Source organism: Sander vitreus, chromosome 7 (assembly GCF_031162955.1).
Source record: "Sander vitreus isolate 19-12246 chromosome 7, sanVit1, whole genome shotgun sequence".
Taxonomy (NCBI): Eukaryota; Metazoa; Chordata; class Actinopteri; order Perciformes; family Percidae; genus Sander; species Sander vitreus.
In genome coordinates this window covers 21,276,465-21,296,763 of record NC_135861.1, presented here as the reverse complement: position 1 = coordinate 21,296,763, position 20,299 = coordinate 21,276,465, and positions in this window count along the sequence as shown.

The window sequence follows — 20,299 nt, the reverse complement described above, 5'->3', positions numbered from 1 at the left end:
CTTCAGTTAGATCCAATTAGCAGTGTCTTAATTCACACATAAATTAACTGAGATTAATCAACATCTCTGTTCCAGAGGAGAGACGATCTTGGATAATTGGGTAATTTTGAGAACAAAGAGAACAGACTCTGCGTATAAACTCACAATAGTTCAAATTTCAGCAAGAGAAAATAGTATTGAATACATATGGTATTTGAAAAACAGAAGGAGAGAGAGAAAATTTAGAGAAACAATAGAGGGCTGTAGATGCAGTGTTAAGAGCATCGCTTTTCCTTTTTCACGTGTCATGCTTCACCCACCTCCCTCCTTCCTCCTCCCATCCTCATGTGCCTCTGACAGGCTCTGTGTGGGTGTGCATGAGAGAAAGAAAAGGAGAGGGAGTGATGGAGAGAAAAAGCTCTTATTTATGTAAAAGCTGACATGAGAGGAGGTGCTCAGCTGAAGCACAGAGCCTGACCAAGGCTCTATTAACTCTACACAGTGCGAGCAACACCAATCAAAATCAACTAAAGACTCTCCACGACAGCAAAAACAACGCAAAGCTGACTTTTAATCTCATTTCTATTAAGCTACCACTTTACAGTAAATCAACAGTCATTACAGTGTCCTTTGGTTGACAAATTCCCTGGTTTTCTATTTTTTTCTTTTTTTTTCATGCAAAAATGGAGATATGGGCTTATTATAGGTTTCATGGATATGTCTAATCAACATTAATCATTAAATGAAACCAAACATCAAAAATGGAGGAAATATTTATTCATAATTCAAATTTAAAGTCCAAAGAGAAATTGAAAGTCCAAAAAGAAAACGAAGCAAGATCAAATTAAAAATATTATTATTTTTTTAAATTTTCCATTTGGCTTTTCCATTTGGATTTAATATTTGGCTTTTCAATTTCAATTCAACATTGACATTTCCATTTGGATTTAATATTTGGCTTTTCAACTTCAATTTAACATTGGCTTTTAATTTGGATTTAATATTTGGCTTTTCAATTTCAATTTAACATTGGATTTTCATTTGGATTTAATATTTGGCTTTTGAATTTCCATTTAACATTGGCTTTTCATTTGGACTTGACACATGTCAATGTAAATGAGGAGGCGTGGCCCAAAGGCTGGTGGGAGGGTCTGAAACGAAAGGGGTGCAGAGGCACCTTATGAACAGCAGGGGGAGCTGACTGCTGGGGAGCACACTGTTGAGCATCTGTCTGCAGCTTCGCCACCAGGCTGGCTTAGCCTCTTATTTCACATGATAGAAACTGATGATGTAGGCTAAACACAAACGACATTTCATGCAACAACAGTGAAGTTTTCATGTAGTTACTATAATTGGGCCCGTGTTAGTGAGGACTAGATTAGGACTGTATTTAAAGATGAATCTGATTTCCTACTTCGCCCCAGGTGTGTCCGTTTAAAACACGGACGGAGGCAACTTCTCTCTTTTTATGTTTTATTAAGCAACAGTAGAAACATGGTTGTGGGTAGCTCTGCTACGTGTGTTTGTGTGTTGTCAGATCTTGAGGACACACACACAATCTCAACCGGGTAGTCATCATCCGAACTGCGACCTCTCCTTTTTCTTTCTCTCACTTTTTTCTCCGGGTGGTGCACGCGGTGTGAGGTGCGTGTCCCTGCTATTCTTTCCGATTTTGAAACGATATCCAAATTTGATATCCAAACTTCACTGTTGTTGCATGAAATGTCGTTTGTGTTTAATCATCAGTTTCTATCATGTGAAATAAGAGGCTAAGCCAGCCTGGTGGCGAAGCTGCAGACAGATGCTCAACAGTGTGCTCCCCAGTAGTCAGCTCCCCCTGCTGTTCATAAGGTGCCTCTGCACCCCTTTCATTTCAGACCCTCCCACCAGCCTTTGGGCCACGCCTCCTCATTTACATTGACATGTGTCAAGTCCAAATGAAAAGCCAATGTTAAATGGAAATTCAAAAGCCAAATATTAAATCCAAATGAAAATCCAATGTTAAATTGAAATTGAAAAGCCAAATATTAAATCCAAATTAAAAGCCAATGTTAAATTGAAATTGAAAAGCCAAATATTAAATCCAAATTAAAAGCCAATGTTAAATTGAAATTGAAAAGCCAAATATTAAATCCAAATGGAAAAGCCAATGTTAAATTGAAATTGAAAAGCCAAATATTAAATCCAAATGGAAAAGCCAAATGGAAAATTAAAAAAAAATAATAATGTTTTTAATTTGATCTTCGTTTTCTCTTTGGACTTTCAATTTCTCTTTGGACTTTCAATTTTAATTATGAATAAATATTTCCTCCATAATCAAAGGCTTCAATCTTAAAAACTGGTGAAGAGTTTTAAATTGAATGCATTCACTCCCGCGTCCCCTTCAACACACAAAAGCTGAACCAAAGAGGATACTAATCATCTCAACATGTTCTTGGTTGTCAGCTAATCTCAGTGCTGTATGTAGGCAATTAATTCACTGTAAACAAACATAACAAATTATTATTCCAACACACACACAAAACACATTAATCATCCTGTTGTGGACTTTGCTGCAGTACACAATGGTTCAGGATTTGTGAATGCTGTTTACTATGTGCATGAAACAACTAAAAATCACATGCAAAAGAGTCTAAATCATGTTACTCACTCCTCTGTATTTGTAACAGCAGCACTTTACTACTTTCAACAGCCTCACATTCTCAAAGACTCAGCACATCCGATGAAATATTAAAGCCAGGTTACAGTGGGAGGTTTCAAGATTTTCACTAGATACATTTTCTGCTCACTCTGTGTGTATGTATGTGTGTATGTGTGTAGTGGTTAAACACATGCTCCTAATGTTAAAGAAGTGGTAGTGGTTTAGTTTGTACTCAGGCCCCCTCTGCAAAAACTGTAAAACATCAAACACTTCAACAATATGCCTCTGGGAGAATTGTGGTAGGCAAATACATAATGCGACAAAGTACATAAAAGGTCAGTCATTGAAAAATTTGAAATGCTATTTTTTTTTGTGGAGTAAGCAAGCTTCAGTGTACTGTAGCTCAGTAGCATAAAAAAGACGAGAGAGTGGACGTTTTTGATGTCCTCTAATGGATTGTCCCACATGTATCCTGTCTTTAGTCAGGCCCCATTTATATATTCATTCATTTAACAGACACTACCAATACAGAATAGAAAATAAGCTACATTCTGCAATATGTGTTTAGTTGTTGTCCGAGGCTGAAACAGCTCAAATTTATCTTTTCAGTTTAGGTGTGCCTCTCTGTGCTCTTTCAACATAAAGCATTCAAAGACTGATATTCCCAGAGTAAAGCACTTCGAATAGTAATTATCTGCCAAAGTGCCTTTACAGAAAACCATGGAGATGTTTTGAAGTACAAGAGGATTTAGATCATATTATAGTTTTGCTTTTACAAAACAAAATGTTGATTAAACAGATATGTTTTGATAGGCGTTAATAATATTGGTTTCATCAACTGATTGTGGGATCCTTCTTGCTGGCTTCCAGTGCTACACTATGAAACTAAAGTGTTGGCTCATCTCATTACTTGCTTACATAATCAACTGATAAAATAAATTTTACAGGACAGCAGATGGATGAAATCTGGTATCATTTTCTTCACCTCAACCAGTATCCTGATGCAAATGGCTTTCAAATGGCTCAGCGGGTACAGTTTGGATCAACGTTTTGGGGCGAGTGTGTTCAATACCCCTCCCAGGCGCACGCACACACACACACACACACACACACACACACACACACACACACACACACACACACACACACACACACAATTCAAATGTGTTTTCACAGCTTCAAAGCGACACAACAAAGCACTGTGGGCAGGACTGAAACAGTAACCTACTGCTCCACTAACACTGGTGTGTGAGCCTCCCTACTGGCCTTACAACAGCCCAAATGTCAACCCTTGGCCTTTTCCCCCTCCCCTGCTGAACTCACAGTTATCCCCGATTCATAATAAGGGTTATAAACACACATACACAAAACCAACACCTCCCAATCCTCAGACTTCCAGCCTTTCTATCCCTACTTCCAATAACAGGAGAACTAGTGTGGCAGAGCACAATAACCTTCTATACAGGAAAATGACATAAGAGCCGGTCGCCATGGAGTCAGGCTGGTTGAGTAAATACAGTAACCCTTGCCCAACTCTCAGATATACACCATGTAATAAAAGGGAAAATAACAGCATGGCAACCAAGAAAGAGGCTCGACAGGAAATATGTTATTCGTTTATCTAAATGTAGGAATACAGATGCAGGAGATGACAAAGATGTGTCGGTGTGTTTGGATGGAAGATAGAATAGACGACTGAAGATATATGAGATTTCTTTGTCAGATTACTTCTCGCTGAGAAGAAGGAGTGGAAACATTATTTTTAAATGCAATCTTTCAAGCAAGGTCTGTGTCCTTCCTTACTCCATCTTGTTTCTTAATCGGCACAGAGGTGGAGGTGTGTGTGTGTGTGTGTGTGTGTGTGTGTGTGTGTGTGTGTGTGTGTGTGTGTGTTCATTGGCTCTCTTAGGTCTGCGTGGAAAATCAGTACCAAGGACACTCGTGAAAACAGCCAATACGCTGCTAGAGCTCGTCTCCTGATAGGAGCCAGAAATCATCCTCTTTTCTGTGAAAACAAGATTCTGATTTTAACGACGCAACTGTTCAACCGTTCAGTTCTGATTGGCTGTCAATACACCATCAAATCCAGAATTATGTAACCCTTCATTTCAATAACAAACAGCTCTCTTGCAGTGCCAATCAGCTCGTAATCCAGTTATGAGGATTAAATTCTTACTGCAGCTTATTTGGATCAGGACTAACAAGAAATTAATTGAAAGGCGGTTGACCCTATAGGAATAAAGCTCTGCAGTTCAGCTGGCAGAACAGACTGAGAAAAGCTCAGAGTGGGTGACAATACTGGTGATATAATTGGGAACATAACACACAATCGAATTGGCCGTCTGAATTACTCACGCGGCGTTGTCATCAATAGCTGGAAGGACTCATCATTTTCATGTGCTAAAGCTGTTGATCCCAAAAGTATGGGAAAATAAACCCAAATGCTCAAATCAAACTAATTAAAGCATGCACACACACACACACACACACACACACACACACACACACACACACACACACACACACACACACACACATATGCACGCACGCACACACTGCTGTTCATATCACTGATGTGCTAATTGCTGGAGGTGTGTTCTTGAAATCCAAAGTAGGAATCTCTTACCTACAGATGTACAAAATTTCACAAGGACCTGAAAAGCTGTAATTAAAGGGTGACACATTTCTGCTCCTCTCCCACTGTGTGTGGGATGGCCTGAAATAGAATTGCTGGGTTGCAACAGGCAAATCTGCACTCTACACCGCTGCACAGGCACAATCCTGGATCTTAGCGAGGGAAATAGATACTGCCAGTGTCCATAAGCCTCCCCATCTTTGTGGGAATTTCACCAAATGATCTGACAGACAGGCATGATCAGGTTTGATGACAGGCAAGCGGTGGGCTGCTACGGGAGAGTGACTGAGTCTGGATGGCAACACACACACATGCACACACAGCAGATCAGTTTCCAGACCGAAGCTATGACCTGTGCGAGGAGTGCAGCTGGGCGAACAGCAGCGCATGCTCTCCCTCCACTGCTGCTGGTGATTCACAAGATGAGGCTAATTGCTATTGTGTGCTGCCATTTACATCTTTTGCCTCAGGGTGTAATCTTCAATATGGGGCCATTATTATTCCACAGAGCCTTGTGTTAAGAGGGTACATGTGTGCTATATCTGTACAGGCGTGTATTTATTTATCTGTGCATGTGCGTGTTATTGTGAGTTTGTGTGTGTGAGAGAGAAAAAGAGAGAGAGAGAGCAGTCAAAAAAAGAGTCTGTTGCTATGCATTTGTACACGTCCTTCCACTGGTCTCTTCACATAAAACATCATGGCAGAGAGGAGTTGAACACATATAGCTGAGCCATTTTCCTGTGATGCAACAACACTTTAGAGGTAAAAGCCCTGAAAGCCTCAGCCTAATGTTAGAGGTCAGGCACATCCCTGAGCCGTCTTGATGCTGCGGGGAAAAAGGGCTTGAACCCCCTTAAATTGCTTGTTGGTTCGCCAGATTGCTCCTTTACTTTAATGGCTTGCAGGGGAAGTCACTGCAGTGTTTTATGGTTGAATGAAAGCATTATGTTATCTGGCAGTTTAACCTGTGGTGAAGAGTCATGCTATTTGGGTCATATGTAACATTTGAGTTCCATAATGGCCCAAAATTCACATCCATATATCCAACTGCTGCTATTAAAGTAACGTGTGGGGTTTCCACAAAGAACCCACCAAATAATGTCACTTCTCTAGCTTTCATGCTTAAATATCCCTTGGCAACAAGTTTCTCAAATTAAACGACAAAATACATCCTTAGTCCATGCACTCCAGAAGGACCCCTATCGGCAGCAGACATTATTTGTCAGTGCCTTCCTAAAGTTATAAATAAATGAATCAGTTTTATGATGTGACAATGCTATGGTTAAGGTTAAGTCATAGGCACAAAACAACTTCATGATCATGGTTTGGGTTTAAAAAAAAAGTACTTTGTTAAGGTAGTTAAGGTAGGCAGAGACTATTGTCACCATGGTTAATAATAATAATAATAATAATAATAATAATAATAATAATAAAAAACATATGGTTAAGGTGAAGGAATGACTGACTGAATGATCAGAAACAAAAAAATGAACAGCAGTCAAAGTTAAAGTCTAACATTTTGTTGACCCATCCATCTACCCCGACAGCCTGCCTATGCAGACATTGTGGCTCTATAATACAGTCACAACTTCCTCCTTTGTTCCTGTGCCGCTAGAGGGCTTTGTCACTGGAAAGTTAGTTAGTTAAATTAGCGTTATTATGCAACCTTCAGCTAGTGGGTTAAGTCCAACACTGACAATGACAATGGCACACATATGATCCAGACACTTCTAATGTGATACATTATAAAAGAGGTAATTTATTTAGGGCTCAGTAGAGAAAGCCTTTTTCTTTTCTAACATCTATGACTGATAGATCCAACAACTTGGCTTCGATGTGACAGCACTGTGTGAATCTAACAATATCAGCACTCCCTCCCGAATTTTTTTAAATATAAATCTCAATATTTTATATATATATATATATATATATATATATATATATATATATATATATATATATATATATATAAATAATCTTTCTTTTAATGGCAGCGAACTAGCTGACATCATTTGACACCCTCTGTCATTGTTGTAGCCCTTTTTTTTTTAAACCAGCGCTTTTGTGCAGCGGCACAATCAACAATGGACATGTTATGACTCACGCCAGAGTCGTTCCAAAGTGAACAAAGAAAAATAATTGACTGTGACTGTACCAAAAGGAGCAGACAATGAGATGGGACAAATCGATCAGATCTCAATAGATCAAGTCAAAGCCAGACAAAGACTTTGAGAGGAATACATCTTTGTATGTATGTCTTGGTGTTAAGCTGCTGCAGGTGTTACCACTGAATCCGTGAATCACTTACACCTCCATGACTGGAAAACTGGAATTAGAGGCTGAGAGGAAAATTATATTGGGCAACTATCCTGTAAGAGTATGATTACATATAGACCAGTGGGAGGCACCATTATCTCTGATGCAGTCTTTTTTTCATCTGACCTCAGTCATACTGCAAAAGGATGCTGCAGAAAAGTTCACTGACACAAACACTGGCTTGTCTGTGTGGCTGAATGAAGAATGGCATAATACATGGCCATGACAATGCAAAAAAAACAAAAAAGGCCAATTTTGGTCTATGTACAGAGGTGCTCACTTACCATTAGCCTAAACTCCATTCAGCTAACAGCTCAAAGCTGCAGACTTTATCACAAAACACAATTATCTAATGAGAAAAATCTGGTGGCCATTAGCTTGAGTCTGTTCAGCTGAAGGGCAATGACTAGATGTCGCACCTAAATGGGTTACAGCACAGCAACAGGGCTGATGATTGTGTGTGTGAGTGAGTGTGTGCATGCATGTGTGTGTGTGTGTGTGTGAGACAAAGTGGGATTAGAGGAACAATTATGATACCCACTCATTTTGTGATAAGAGCTGCTCCCAAGCTGGAAAGATAAATAAATATATTAAGTAGCTTAATAGAGGATAGATACCTGAATAAGATTTAGTGAAAGAAAAGACAGAAAGTGAGATGAAGATTATGTGGAGCAACATAAAAAGGATAATGAGGATAACAATGGAGGTAAGGAGAAGGGGTCTGAGGGGGAAAGTGTCTGTGACTGAACTACAAATGGAGACCAGTCAGCCTTAAAGTTGCCAGTGTTCAAATTTAAGATGTCAGTCTATCTAGGGGTAGATAATTAATAAAAAGAAAGATCAGTACAATCCACGATAAAACTGTGATTGCGATAAAACTGGTCACATTCGATTAGCATGAAAACATATCCTAGAGAACGGTCAAACTCGGACATGTGTTATTAACCCCTAGGTTCATTTTGCGCCGGATTTGTCGTTTAAAGTGTAACTCTCGCCAAAATGCAACCTAGGGTCTTTTTGTGAATGTACCCGAGTCAAACTTTAATTTAAAAGCATATTTAGGACGGAAGCGTCACTTTTAAGATTTACCGTATTCTCGTTTTTCGGTCAAATGGCCTTTTGAATAGGAGTCCTAGGGGCACTTTTATGCTAGCCTCAAAATAGCTATTTTTAAAACACTAAGAAGGCTCGACACAACATGAAACTTTGCCAGAAGTATCGCCAGGGGCTCTACACATGGTCACAAGCATTGAGAACTTGTTTGTGTACACAGAGTTTAATAAGAAAGAAAGGTTTTGAGCATCTCACATTAGCAGTTGTTGTTTACGCTATCTGCCATTTTCCCAGTCCAAAAAAGGCGATCTCCGAATGCAAATGAACGGACTCCATAGGAGGAAATGTCATTCTTATATGAGGCTCCTTTTTCAACTACAATCAATCAGTCAATTTTGTGTTTCACTAACGACAAAACAATGAATTATCCGTGCATTTATATGGAACTAAGCTTTTGGAGCTTTCCATCTTTACTCTCCTCCCTCGACTATTTTTGACTGGCTCGATAGACGGGGACCGGAAGAACAACAGCTACAGTGAGTTAAAAATAGCTATTTTGAAGCTAGCATAAAAGTGCCCCTAGGCCACCAAAAAACGAGAATACGGTAAATCTTAAAAGTGACGCTTCCCTCCTAAATATGCTTTTAAATGAAAGTTTGACTCAGGTACATTCACAAAAAGATCCCAGGTTGCATTTTGGCGAGAGTTACGCTTTTTTGAAGTTAGTTGCTTTGCAGATTCAAATTAATAATACAAATTTCTGATGCATTATTATGGATTAAGATAAGACTTTAATGAACCCTGAGGAAAATTCATAAGCTAATAATTAGTATTGTTACCTTTACCAGCTGCAATATTAAATTGATGAACACATTTTAACACATTTTACATATATATTCTGAAATGGGCCATTCTGCATAAAGAGCACTTTTGGTACTTTAAGTATATTTTGATGCCAATACTTTTCTACTTTCGTACAATTTTGAATGCATGACTTTTACTTGTGACAGCGTATTTATACCCTGTGGTATTGATACTTTGATTCTTCCACCACTGGAAGTCAGTGACGGTTTAACAACTTCCTTTAGTAGTTAAAAACACAATAACCTAATTTAGACAAATAATGAATTCCTATGTGAAGTTCTAATATAGTATCCTGAGCTCATTGAGATTCATTAGCCCCTAATTGGTTTTTAACAATCAAGCTATTGTCCAAAGGCAATGAATCTAGTTTAACATCTGTTCAGTACAGCCTATACGGCTACACACAAAATGGAAAGCTCTGTATATGTTGTTGGATTAATAAGTGCTATTAAATAACACATCAAAAGAGTAAGAGATACTAAGCTTCTCCAAAGCCATTATTGGATGATTAAGGGCTTACGTGAGCGACGCTCTGCGCAGGCCATGCATGACACTGCGAGCCCAGGAGAAGGGGGGAAAATGTCCCTCTGTTGGAAAAATCATTAGCTGAAACCACAAATTCAATTACCTCCTTGTTACTGGATCTCTCCTGATGGTCCTCTGGAGGGCTCTGCAGCTAAATAATTCCCATAACTCCCCCAATTTTGTGAGGTCAGTCATCAGGATCCGCCATCGACAGAACAACGCAATCAAAATATTCAGAGAAACATTTAGGTAGCTAGCCGGGAGCAGCGAGAGTAAAGACATACAAATCAACCCCAAAATGAACAAAGGTCTCCACTTCAAATCAAACCTAGACATCGCCAGTCGAGGAAGAAATACTCAGATCCTTTTCTTAAGTAAGATGACCAATACACAAATACTCATATAGCAATGTCTCTTTGATGGAACTTATACAACTCATAGACATCTGAAATGTGACAAGACACTGTTTTCTTTTTGTAAGGGTCACAAGCCAAAAAGGTTGGGAATCTGTGGCTTTCTATCTATCTATCTATCTATCTATCTATCTATCTATCTATCTATCTATCTATCTATCTATCTATCTATCTATCTATCTAATGTAGTGGAATAAAATGGAAAATACTTGCCTCTAAAAAGTAGTAAAGTAAAAGTAGAATAAAATATAAAGTATCTGAAAAATTCTACTTAAGAGCAATGCTTGAGTACTAGTGTACTTAATTACTTTCCACAACTGGACATCTTGTTTATGTGCCTGACTTATGGAGTCCACTAACCTTGTCCTTTACAGAAAAAAAACCAGAATACAACACAAATAAAGAGCAAAGATGCATATGTGCATAAAATAAAGTCAGGGAGGGAGAGGCATAAAGGAAGGGTGTAGGCTGTGAGCACCTTTCTATACTCTTGGCTTCCGGGAAGCCCTGAGGGAACAGCTGAGCCCTGCAGTGGGAGTGCTGTTGGTATGCCATGGGCTGAGATGAATGGATTAACAGTGATGTTATTCTGCTTGATGAGGGGGTTGATAAGAGGCAGGTGGTTAGACATATTTGAGTGAGTGTGTGTGTGTGTGTGTGTGTGTGTGTGTGGTTTTCACAGGAGATGTAATAGTTAACAGCTTCACATCCTTATCTCGTCAAAGCACTTTAGAGTGATGCAAAGCTCATAAGAGGAAACCAAGATTTTGGTCAGTGAAGAAATTCCACGGCAGTCTCAAAGTAACGGAAGATTTAATGGATCAAGCAGGCATTGTTGTCTTTTTCTACATCATCTCTGGGGAGCAGTGGGGATTTTACATTTACAAATATAACACAAATTGCCTTGTTAGAAAATGTTTTAATTAAATCAACTTAAATTATGAATAGTAGTGCCTCTAACACTTAAAAAGATAATTATTATTTTTTTTTAAGATTATTGAATGCTTTCATCTAGTGCCATCATCAGGTCAACATTTTGTTATTTGGTTTATGACCAAATACCTATAAAACTAATAACATTCCCATCATCGGAGATTACACAGACTTTGTCCTAGGGAGCTGGCAGGGCAAAGAGCGGTTGATGTCCGGTCGAACCAATTCGGACATTTGCATTCTCACATACAGCTCCGCCGACCGGGTAATGTCAGGTTTGCAATGCATGTGTGAAAGTGGCTTTAGTTTTGTTTTTCAAGTTACTTTTCTGACTTTGCATTTAATTGTATGGTGGTCATTGTGACCCAACTTTTTACAGTATTACAGCTATAATGTTAGCATCAAATAGCTAATTGAAACTGTCAATTATAATCAAAAGTCAGGTACAATATTTCCCTTTTTGTTTTTGTGAAATGAAACTAATCCTAAACTACTCTGATTATCCTCCCTCCACCTAATAAAACTAGTTTATTGAATCACTTTATTGGCCATACCCTCCTAATCAAGTGTTTTGCCAAGATGGAATACCCGTTCAAATATAAGAAAAAATATACTCAACATTGCTTTCATGTATTCTGAATTGTATGAGACTTGAAGAGGGCTGCAGATAAAATCATGAGTGATTTGAGAAGACAGATGGAACTGCGAAAAAGAGAAATTGACAAAGGTTTATATCATGATGCAGGTCAAGCAACATAGTCTACTGTGAAATCATCAATCAATTTACCTTTGTTTCTGTAATTTTGAAAATGGTTGTCTTTATACGATAGTTAAAACTGAAGAGCGACTGGAAATATGAGAGAGCTTCGGGGAGCTGACACACATAGCAAAGGCCCCTCCTGGATTTGGATCCAGGACGTTGGGGTGATGTGGGATTCTTTCCAGCTGCTTATTTATGCATCCTTGTCCTTTCGCTTCTCCATGACCTGGAAATCGATTGAGGTCTGCCATCTCGAACAACGTTCCAATTGGTAAAATGCCTTTTGGAGCCGACAAAGAGCAAGAAGCCTTCTAGAAGAGCTTGGTGTGAGAAGTAAAGTGCATTATATCCTACCTTTTTTTAAAGACTTTTCCTTTATTTTTTGCACATCATAGAAACGTGGTATATAAGTGGATACCTTAAGTCCTGCTGTTTAGCATTAACTATACATTCATTTAGTAAAGGGTTTAAAACACACTATAATGAAGTTGTAAGAAGATATAAGGACATCTTTGTGTTTATTAATGTAAAATATTTATAAAACAACTATAATTTCTCCTATGAAGACAGATTTTATATATTGTATTATTATACAACTGTGCTATACTATATTGTTTTATTATATTATACTCCAGGCTCCATTTATGGGTGTCCACAGAAAAAGTTCTAGTTGTTAATAAATGCATTAATAAACACTTAAATCTGCGTACAACTACATTGTAGTTATTAAATATTAAATATTTAAGACTTTTGAGGATTAAATGTATGACTAATACCAATACGTTCTAAGGCCATGTTTAAGAAAACTAAATTAAATGCTTTTAAAGACTTTTCAAGACCTGCAGATCCCTGTTGAAAGGTGAATACTTTTTCTATAATGATCATGTCCATTAAACGGGTTTTTAAGAATACAGAATCCAATTTAGAAAAACCTTCTGTTGTCAGACTAAGCATGCTTTATTTAATCAGTTAAAATGCTGGCGAATGGGCAACGCATTTTGTTTAGCAGTTGGATACTGCATCTGAGTGTAAAAGGATGATAAAGCCAACAAAAGGCGGTGATTTAAATTGTCCTTGGGATGCATTTATAAATTCAGTGCTTGGTTTTCAGTCACTGTTATTCGATAGCAGCCATTTTTTGTGTATATGTCGAACTATAGGTACTTTAGGTATTATTACATATCTTATTTTCACATCTGCCTGTGAAACATGTCATGAAATGACGTCACTTCAAAATGACGCTCGTAGAAGGATGTCCTTTTTGGCAGATGCATGTTGTGCTACTTCCTCCATCCTTTTATATCATCCCTGTCATCTAAATTAGGGTAGGGGAATATAGATCAGTAAGTACTTCAGTCAGGATCACGGAGAAACACTTATTTTGTACATTTCACTTATTTCACTACATTTATTTGTAAAAAATAAATGTATGTCTTTTTCAATCATAAATTCATGCACACATACAGTACTTTTCTTGGGGTATTTTATGTGATTATATTAGTCAGTGTGTTTTTGTTTGTGCATGTGAATGGGTGATACAGTACACTACTTGCGTGTGTGTGCACATACACATTGTGGTGAGTTGCAAAATGCTATTTCAGAAGCCCAGTAATGATGCCATTAGTATGAGGATAGAGTGAATACTAAACCTCAGGGCACCGCAGCACCACAGATGATTGCCCTAGAGTTAAGTTTCCTTGTATCTATCAGTCAGTGAGGCCAAACTAGCACCAACATCCAAACCAACAACACCAGGAGCAACAGCGGCAGCAGCAGCAGCCGCAGCATTTACATCATGTAATCTCTCTCCTCTAACAATAATCCATACACCTGCAGCCTCGGTTTGTCCCTGTCTCTCTAAACTCCTCTCTGGATGTAACTTTTAATTTAAGGGAAACAGTCTTCCTCTGACTAAGCATAAACTGCATATTGTTCTCTTAGTGATCCCTATCGTAAGCCAGTCAGCACTTTCTAGGATACACAGAGATTGGGTGGAAACTGCTGAGACGCACAGTGCTACTGCGCTAAAGAAACGCACTGTGGTGAATCCAGTTTAAACCCAGAGCTTTATGAGTCTCTGTGCCTCTGTAGCCTCCTCCTCTATTCTTCCAGTTAGCATCCTTTCTTCTTTTCATCCAAAATAAATGTGCGTGTGGGGGCCATTATGAACCGGAGGCCCCACAGTAAGAGAGCAGAGAAGCAGCTGGCAGAAAGAGTGTGTCCAGATGGGAATTTTTGGCCAGAACAGCGAGGTTAGCGCAGAATCCCCCTGACACTAAGTGGCAAGGAATCTTTTAAGAACCAAAATGAGTCAGGACATTGGTGTTGATGAGTCCTGAATAATGTCGCAGACAGGACCATGACTCGGCTTTGGGAACAATTACAGAAGTTTGCTATGATCAAGCCACACTGGGCTCAGCACTGCAATAAGCTTTAATGAGCAAGTTAATGATTGGTTTATTCTAACCAATTAAGAGGCTTTAATATGACGTTTGGGAGAACATTAGTCATCAGACTGCAGGGAATCATCCAGGATCCACTTCAAGAGAGGCTTGATTGTGGTAACGACCGGTTAGAGGCTAAATATTCACCTTTCACTCCATGTGGAAATCAAATCAAGCCACCTCGACATTATTTAGAGGATGATTCACCGGATTTCCTCTCAGTGTATTTTGAACTGAGTATGCTCCTTTTAGCTTATGGGAAGAAAACATTCATGTTTCACTTGTCCACAGCCAAGATTACGAAAAGAAGTTATCTGCATTCACATTTCTAAGAGATTATTTAACACATTATTAACATTATTTACCCCAAATACACCACCAGAATAGCTCAGTTAAAAGGCAGGGCAACTTATTGGAAAAATCTATCTTGGTGGCTGCAGAGTGTAGAAAGAGTAAAGTCAATAAAGGAAGAAACTCAATACTCATTAATCTGCTCACCAAAGGAAAACAATCTCCCTACATGAGCAGTGAATTCCCTGCTAATATTCTTAATATTCATTTTTATGAGTACCACCAAGTCTGCATTTTTTGCTCCCCCATATCATATCAGCAATAACATCTAATACTACTACTACTACTACTACTACTACTACTACTACATATATGTGAGGTATACTAGTTGTTCTTTTAGTTAACACTTTGTCTTGAGCTAGCATGTCTGCTTCATAGGTGAGAGGGAGACAAGCCACAAGTTATTCTACTATTATTATTAGTCAGATACAGATTTTTAACAGATCCGGATGGCTTTTAATTGTGAATTTTAACTGATTATGCTGGCAATATTCTGCCTTTTTGTTATTGTCCTAGCATCCTATTAAAATAGGAGAACCAGCAATGTGTTAGTCTGTCTCTCTGTCTACTTTCTGACTACCCTACCCTGTCTGTGGCCCCTTAGCTCCAAAACATTGGTTGTAGTGAGTACAACAGCAAGATGGCGTACGTGGGATTGACTCAAAATAAATAGAAAATAGAAATATAGCAATAGAAATAACCTGGTTTTGGTCTTTTAATGGGATTTACTGACAATAAGAAAAATATACAATTTCACCAGACTTATCCTTTCACAGTTTTTATTCCTATCAATTTTTGGAGGAGCACAATATGTGGCCCAGGATTCTGTGGTTTACTGGGGATTTATTCATATGCTGAAGTCCCAGGTAAATGGGTTTTACCTTTTTTGTGCATGATTGTGGCTCTTTATTATCATGGTAAATCAGGTTGATGCTAGTGAACAAGATCCCTGCTGCTGTGTTGCCCTTCTACGGTATATCTTTCTCTGACAGTTTTATTTTGCCTGGTGTGAATCACAAGCATTCTTTACCGCTTCTATCTGGCTTTTAGTGAGTTTCTAGGGAAGTGTCACACCCTATGAAGACAAATCAGCTTCCTAAACTTCCATTTTTATCTTGTTGCTCCTGGAGCACTGAGTGACAGTTTTATTTCTGGTTATCTGCTATTTTGAAATTTTACATTATCAGACCTTTTATTGCTGCTAAACAATATAAGAGCTTCTTCTCTTGTATAAGTATTAAACAATATCATACAATTTGAATGATGCAAAGATTTAATTTAGTGCAGACTGATTATTAATTATCCTATAACCACTACAGATGCATGTGTTTACTTGTTGTTTTAGTTACTTGTACAGGTGTTATAATGAGTGTATTAAAACGGGGAAGGGTTTTTGTGCTCAGCCACTGTTAGTGGATTTGTGGACCAAACATATGGCTTTTATGTTGCAGGTAGTCCTTGCAGTGCCACCTGCACAACGTGGGGTGGTAGGTTACCATATTAGTGTAGCCTAGCACTAGGTCGGCCAACCTCTCGAGAACCATTTCACCTCTATCTATTCATTCATTTAAAATCTGCATTGGATCGCTGCAAGTTTTGTTTTATTTAGATTCCCTAGCTTTTCCCTCCCCTTTTCATTATTTGTCAATTGATATGCAAATTGTCTGATTTCCTCTTGTATAAACTTACCTTTGCGGTTTAGTTATGGGTTTGTGGAACCATAAAGTAAGGCTGCAGCCTCACAGATATCATCAAGGTGCCTTGTTGTCATCTGTGAACTCCTCCTCATACATTTACAACCTCACATGCTCACATGAACAAGTGAATAGGTACAGGTACATACAAATAGATGTCAAACTGATCTAAAAGTGTTTCAAAAGTGATCACCTGCTGCGTCCGGTGCCACAGTTGTACCTGGGACGGTGTCTTTAAAAAGTAGTCAGATGAGCCACTCAGGTCTTATCACATTCTGTATCTCCTAATCTTCTACAGTCCTTGTATTGTAAAAAGGCTGCTTCTGTGTTATTTTCCATGTTGAGTTTTTCTCTTAGATGACAGTATTCTCTTTGTTCTGGCTGTGTCTAGTGACGGGTCTGCAGTGTGCTGTATGAGGCTCGGGCTGCGTCACCACTGACTGTAATGGCTAAACACTGCAGGGTGGAGAAAGCCCTGCAGGATGCATACATTTACACCTTTTTGCGTTTTCAATAAATATGATGAGATCAGATTGTGCTTTGCGCAAGTTAATATTAATATTGGTCAGACCAACTAGAAACTGCTCTTCATCCCTGTTTAAACACAGGGTCGATAAGCAGTTAATAGTCCAATAATATTAATTGCAAGGAACTTTTTACAACAGCTAATCCGTCTGAGATGGTGTGCCCTAGTAAGACTGTGACTGTGACCAACAATGTGTTTGTACAGTGAACACCTTGATTAAAACCTTGATTTTCAGGGAGCACAACAATATAGACAGAGCTGGTCTTCCCCATTACCTCCTCAGTGGATACAAATTCCCATTTTAATTTGATCAGGCACAGCTGGATGAGCTCTTGGGGTCCTTCTTGGAATTGACTGTGGCGCAACACAGGTTTCAAGTCCTGTTCAGAAGCCTTTCTAAAAGGCAGTGTTTTAAGCTACTGTACAAACTATCACCATGACAACTAGAGCTATCCTAAACATGCAACAAAATGGATAAAACCACAACACAAAAACCAAAAAGCCACTTCTGATAAATTCATCTGTAATTACAGATGGAAATCTTTGATCTGGCACTTATTTTGAGTGTGATGTAAGGGGTAATTTATCCAAGAATATCTTTTAAATTCCATCTTTTCATTTCAATCCTGTACGCCATCACTCTCATTCTGCATCATCAACCTTATATAAGAGAAAGGTCATAGCATATCTATTATTAAATGACTCAGTCATGGTATATTACATTATTAATCACCTCAGTGTAATCTCTAAACACACACAGTGTGGCTCTGACCCGGGTGTCATATATGTTTAAGCAAAAATAGCCTGCAATCTCTCAGGATTAAACCAACACTTAAATAGTAGACCAGTCAAGAGATGGACATTTATGTCAGAATCATAAATAATGACTTCGCAAATTCCGCACAGTAAACCTTAACCAAAAATCTCCCAGCGCTAGGGATTTGTCAGCGGGCAGTGAAGAGGTTCCCTGGTTTGCCCCAACTGAACATGAATGGCAATGCAGCTCTAAACACAGAACATGTCCTTTGTGGGAAAGAAACAAACAGCCTTTGTGTTGCTGATACGATTGTATAACATCTGACTGAGCCACCTGAACTGTCAGCATATGGGGGCCATAAAAGCAGCACAGAAGCAGAAATGTACTGTGAAAGCACCACATGGGGCAGAGCAGCAAGATCTCTGAGACACCCGCCCACCCTTCCTGAATCAGCCGTTTCTGTGGCGACCAGAGCGAAGGGGGGGAGGGGGGGTGGAGGGAGGTACTCGGTGAAAGTGAAGAGACAAACATTTGAAACCCGGTGGGAGAAACATGAAGGGACGGGTGGATGGATCGACAGATACTATATTGAGGGATGGGTGGAGGGATGTGGCAGGGTCAATGGGGAGCTGGGGCTGATTCCTCAACATCACAGTCAGTGACAGATTGACAGTCAGATGCAAACAAAAGCAGCATCCACAGTGAGAGAGACAAACACAGGGGATTTTGTTTTACTCTCAAATGGCAGCCCAGATCACGGTCATGGCTCAGGGGTTTAAACCATCTCGACACTGACAATGTCTCTCTGTGAAATCTCATTCGGCCATATGGTCCTATTCAAAGCCTCGTAATTCTCTGTCCTCTCTGTACGCAAATCATACAGGCTTGAAGTAAGTCATAGCAGATTAATACTAACTTCACAGGCAAACTTTAAAAAGAACTGAAGTTGATTCAACAAGTGGTGCACTAGAGGAAATAAATCTGGACCGACCTACTGATTTCCTGCGGTAAGCTGCCATTACACATAAATTACATTTTCAGGATGCAACAGTAGAAGCGACAAATGTCACATACTAACATGGAGGAGGAGAAGGTGATGAATTATCCAATGTTTGGTTCAGATGAGAATTAAGATACTGTAATGCAGATTAAGCTCAGTCGTGGCCAAAGCAATTAGAAAAGAAATCAATCAGAAAACTGTGACACCAGTGGACATATGTGCAACAAAATCTACTTCATACCAAATTAACAACACATTGTCCTTTGCACATAATATTACAGAAAATGGGCTTTGCATTATCTTTCTCATTACATGTATCTATGATTAAATTTCAGCTCCGTTTTTGAAATCGCTCCAGTATGTTGAAAACCTTATTATGTAATGGACTAGACTTTGATCTGGGAATAGTGTTACAGTTATATATTACAGTGATGGCATCCTGTCAATGCTATAACAATTAGGTCTGGATGCAGTAGTTCTCTTGCGCAGTTGAGACAAAAGGCTCACACTAAGCTCAAGAAAAACTGTGTACATCTGACATGTAAACAACTGCAGAGTGCCCTGACAGTTGTCGATAAATTACTGTGTCCACACACGCTACGAACCAAAATGTATGCACAATCTGCATACCATCAAATACTGTAGTACGCCTAAAGCGCAGCATCTGAGATGGCACTGTGTTCATCTGGTTTTTTTTGTTTTTGTTTTCTGTTTCCTAACAAGACTGAGATAACAGTAGCAGAGCTGAAACGGTTCCCACTCCATCCACTTTCTGTTTCAGGGACACATGGATTTACACATGGGGATACTGGCATGAAATCGGATGGATTCACTCTGATCACCTCCCCAAGTCCCTGTGATCTTTTTCTTTGTCAACTAGCCTTCACAAAACATACGAGTAAAAAAACACCCCCACTCGTCACATCCCTATGGACACAAAACTAATGATGGATGCACCTCATTTCTTAAAACTTTCAGCAATCCATGTTTTGTTAAAAAAAATACATTGTCTTTTTTTGTTAGATTTTTTAAAAACATCAAATCATAATTATATAATATAAGCGTCAAGTCAAATTGGCACGCTACTGAGAGTAGTTCATGATGAGGCTGTTAAGACTCACCTGTTTGGGTGGATGGTTGTCAGAGTCCTGGTGTGCGAGGCTGCTCAGACAGCAGCAGAGATGCGCAGGGACTGGACTAAGTCGCTCACACTGGACACATACCAGAGGACTGAATGGCTCTTCTCTGCTCTGCACTGCTCACAGCTCACAGTGCTCAGCTCTTCCCACCGAGTATCAGAGACAAACACCAGCTCAGCTGCCTCTCCCTCTCTGCCTTTCACACGTACTGTAGCAGCAACAGAGAGGAGGCTGGGGGCTGCAGCCTCTGTGATCAGCACAAGTCTCTC